General features: G+C 41.0%; 1 protein-coding gene across 1 annotated transcript in view; it reads left to right on the forward strand.

Annotated features, from left to right (window-relative positions):
- Nucleotides 1-689: 689 nt before the first annotated feature.
- The window catches only part of lpar1 (lysophosphatidic acid receptor 1), an 8,053-nt gene continuing 4,370 nt past the window's right edge, over nucleotides 690-4,372 (forward strand). The window contains exon 1 of the mRNA XM_048592582.1: nucleotides 690-804. The gene's annotated coding sequence lies outside the window, so the exon portion shown is untranslated. The remainder of the gene's footprint in view (nucleotides 805-4,372) is intronic.

Raw genomic sequence — 4,372 nt, forward strand, 5'->3', positions numbered from 1 at the left:
CCCCACCCTAACCCCCAAAATACTGAGCTGCCAGTCTGAAAGCTGAAGTTGTGCAAATGTCATTTCAAGGACACTTGTATCTGTACAAAATGTGAGGGAGAATGTGAAGGGATATCATCGATGGTTTATTCTTGAGCGAATTGGAATTTATCAAATGCCTTTTGCAAACCTGGGACATCCCAAAGCTATTCCCAGCCAATGATGTACTTCTGAAGTGCATTTGACTGTCATGATGTGAAAAATGTTGCATGTGTACATCGCAAGATTCCACAAACTGGAATGAGACACTGGAACACAGCTTAATGTTGGCCAGCACGCGCTCGTTTTGGCGTTCAGTATGACCCTCCTCATTCTTGATCAAAGTTGTGCCTTGGGATCATTTTGCTTTACCTCAGACAGCAACCATCTCATCTGACGTACATCATCTGGTTGAGCAATAAATCTGTTTGCATTCACTAAATCCCTTTAAATGCAGCAAATAATTGTTTATAGTCTAATCCTGCGATTCCAAAATTATGGAAGAGTGGGTTTTTTTTTGCATTTTCATCTGTATCAGCGAGATGACAAAGAACAAAACATACAAGCTCAGAGAATTAGAATTTCTGATGTTGTTGGTGCGAGGTTTTTGAACTATTCAGTTTGGTTATTTTAAAGCAGTTGGTGGCTTATGTATGTTAATATTAATTGTTTCAGGTCCCAGTGGAACGGAAAAGAGACTGTGCCGTTTGGGAAAACTTGCCTAAAAGCAGATCCGCTCAACTTTAAACTGAAGAGGCGATTAAGCAGTGATTATTGAACCATAAGGCAAGTATTGCACAAAGAAAACAACAACAACTTGGAATGTTATGGCACCTCTGAATCCCCACACCAGCAGCTCTATAATATAATGGTGGAAGATATTCATTATTATAATCACATCTTGGATGAGAAATCCCAATTTCTCGCGGTAAAATACCAGTAAAATCCCTGAAGTGTTTCATAGGACTGTGATCAAACAACATTTGATTCCAAGCTTAATCAGGTGATATTTAGACAGGTGACTAAAAACTTGCTTCTTAAAACCTGCCAGATTGAGCATCTTTTAGGAGGAGAGAATGATTTAGGGAGGGAATTCCAGAGTTGAAGTGTTCGGTAACTTAAAATACAATGGTGGAGCAATGAAAACACTAATGTTGGCTTCTAAATCTGGAAATGGTAAAGGCACTGAACCTTAGAATTAACAAGTGGCAATTCAGCGGAAGAGGACTGGTCAGGGTCTAAGCAAAACAACAGTCATGTTACAAATTTGGATAATGGCGTATTGCAGTGTTCTTTTGGGGTGACATGGCAGAGGGAAGCTTGTAGTAGCTGGCTCAGTAGCAATCTGATCCTTGCCACGGATTGTACAGTACAAGTTGTTTCTTGTTGCAAAGCCTGGCCTCTGGGAATTGATCCACACACTGCCTTTTTATCTGCTGGTACAATGGTGTAATCTGTGTCAGTAACAATAATATCACCTCTGGTGACCTCAACTGGATATCTTAACTTTTGCACATGTTTCTCCTCTTCAGTCACTTTCTGCTCGAATACCTGATGGGCATGGCGTGATTCATGTCAATGAACTGCTTTTTTTCATAGAACAGAAGTTATGATAATGCTGAGACAATTCAACCAGTGTAACTATATGCAGTGAGAATACTCCATGCTTCCTACATTAGTTTGCCCATCTTGACTTAGCATAACTCTCTTGCATTCTTACCATTGCACATTCTTTGCCAATGCTGTCTGTCTTGCAGATTTGTTTGTTTGATAAATCTTATCTCGGTGCCTGTGTGTTTTATATCTCAACGTTTGCAGTCAGAAAGGGAAGGTTTCCAGATTTCTAGCTAGGAGTCCACACCAGCAACTCTCTAATCCAATGGTGGTCGGTATTCATTGTTAGGATCAGATCCCGGATGAGAGATCCCAATTTGTTGCAGTTCCAGGCAGGATACCCCAAAATCAATAAGCTCCCAAATGAGGAGGGATAAACTGACTTTTCTCTTGGTTATTCACTTGCCCTCTTGGTTGGTCACTGCAAGGTTAAATTAACAGGGTCCCTCCTCTTGTAAGTTTCTTTCTCCCGGACTAAGTTTTGTTTTGTTTTAACAGGAACTAATTCTTGACTTAGCAAAAGGGTGAGCTTATTAGCTGCTAAACAAGTGAAGCAGTAATGATACAACACAAGTAAACATGGATTAAGAATCAAGAGTGAGTATAAAAAAAAGTTAATGTATAAAAAAGAAATGGGCCAGTTTGAGTAGTTTGTGAAGTGTAAATGGAAGATTGTTAGTGGTCGTTTCCAGTAGTGTTGATCTTGGTAGTTGAACAGTCGAGTTTACAATTCTTAGCTTTATGGGGTGTTTCAAGTTCCGTTGAGCTGGTTCCTTTTGACAGTGGCTAGCTGGCAGTACGGAGTGAAAGATCAACTCTTTTTCCTTCCTTTACCTGTAGTGCAGGGGTATTTAATGGCTAAAATTAGAATTAGCTTGATTTTTGCATGTACTCATTTGAGTACAGTGAAAAGTGTACAAATCGCTGCTTATGGCACCATCTTAGGTACAATATTTTCAGTTACAGCTCTTGCTGGTGGGGGGGGAGAAAAAATAAAAAAGTCGAGCATTGCAGGTTTTAGGAATAAATTGAAACATGGAGAAAACAAAAAGTTGAGAACAACAGTCTTCCAACCCCGTCCATTCTAGCACTGGGCCTTGACTCCAGACTGCGCCTAGCTTCACCTCAGTGTTCACAAGGCCGAGAGATCACTCTGGTATCACCTCAAGGCCAGAGGCCCACGCTGAGGCCATGGCAGTCTCTTGGCCTGTCATGTACCACCCGAAGACCAATGTGCTGGGCTGTTAAGAGATCACTAAGCCAGGCTGAGAGGACACCATGCTGGGCCAAGAGGCCACCTCGTTGGGCCTAATATTGGCAAAGACCTTGGCACATTTGTGTAACATTCCTTTGGGTGCTACGTGAATGTTGATCCATTGATTTAAGTATTGGAGCTTGTGTTAAAATGGAGGACAGGCATGTGATCAAGATGTGTTGAAAGTGCGTAGATTAAAAATCCTTTTGAGGCTCGAGTCTTAATTTTATATTCCATTTTCTCTGAAGGCCAGATCTCTCAATCAGTGCCATAATCTGAGGAATGAGCTTTGGTTACTTTTTAAGTACTTTGAGTGAGGTTTCTAAAAGTGTTAATAAGTATGCAGTAATCCTTGTTAAGATTTTTGCATTCTTAAAACATGTTTTACATTCCACAAATAGAACTGCACCCACTTAAACATTTTACGAATGACTATGAACAAGTAACTATAGTAATTCCCCAGTGCAAAAAGTGCTACATGTTGCATTGTGCCATATTTGACTGAGAGAATTTTTGAGACCCTGCTCATACAAACAAGTGGTTTTCTGTGATGTGGAGATTAAAGATTTCCAAATCTGAATTTGGGCTGTAAACCCCTGGCCACTTCTGTCTTAAATGGTGGCAGGGTAATGGGCTTGGTGACAAGGAGGTAAGTTAACATTTTAAGTCTTGTAAATGAGGAGCTTCGTCTGTACTCATCATTGAGTTTATCGGTGGACAGCAACTTTGCAGATCATCATGGAACCCTGACAGCTAAACCTTGGCGAGTAATGTTAAGTTAGTGGGTAAGTGCCTTTCCACCTCAATGCCATCTATGACCACTGATCAGGCTCTGTCTCCTTCTCCCTCTCTCTCTTTTCCCTACCCCCATCCGACCCGATGACCTTGAATTTGCAACTCCCGACCCTGCACTGGTGTCACTTGGAACCTGTCAGTCCAACAACAGCATCGCATGATCTCCTGGAGTTAAAACTCCATTCGGGTGTACAAAATCCCTGTTTTTTTTTTAGTTTGAGCTCCGCTCCAGGCAGGTCAGGTAAGTTGACTTTTAACCCTCTGTTCTTACAGAGGATGTGGTACAATGGGTGTTTTTTTTTTTTACAGCTATACTATGAAGTGCAACTAGAACTACAGTTTGCTCTCTAATGCTAACCGTAGTAGATGCTGCTAGCTCCATTAACAGTATCTTTTCTTTATATAGAATTTACTACCATTCAGCCCAACAGGCCTTTAGCTCCACAAAAGCTTCTTCCTAATCTAATAAAAGCAAAATACTGCTGGAAATCTGAAATAAAAACAAAGTGCAGGAGAAACTCAGCAGGTCTACCACTTTTTTTTTCTGTGGTGTGAGAAAGATTTCAAGTTTCAAGTTTGATGTGATTCCTTTTTGGCACCTCCATCCCAGTTTGTTTTAATTAATTTTCAGTTTACACTGTTGGCTCCCTCTCTCGCTCCCTCTCTCGCTCCCTCTCTCGCTCCCTCTCT

This window comes from Rhincodon typus, unplaced genomic scaffold, assembly GCF_021869965.1.
Source record: "Rhincodon typus isolate 14 unplaced genomic scaffold, sRhiTyp1.1 hic_rhity00001480, whole genome shotgun sequence".
Classification (NCBI taxonomy): Eukaryota; Metazoa; Chordata; class Chondrichthyes; order Orectolobiformes; family Rhincodontidae; genus Rhincodon; species Rhincodon typus.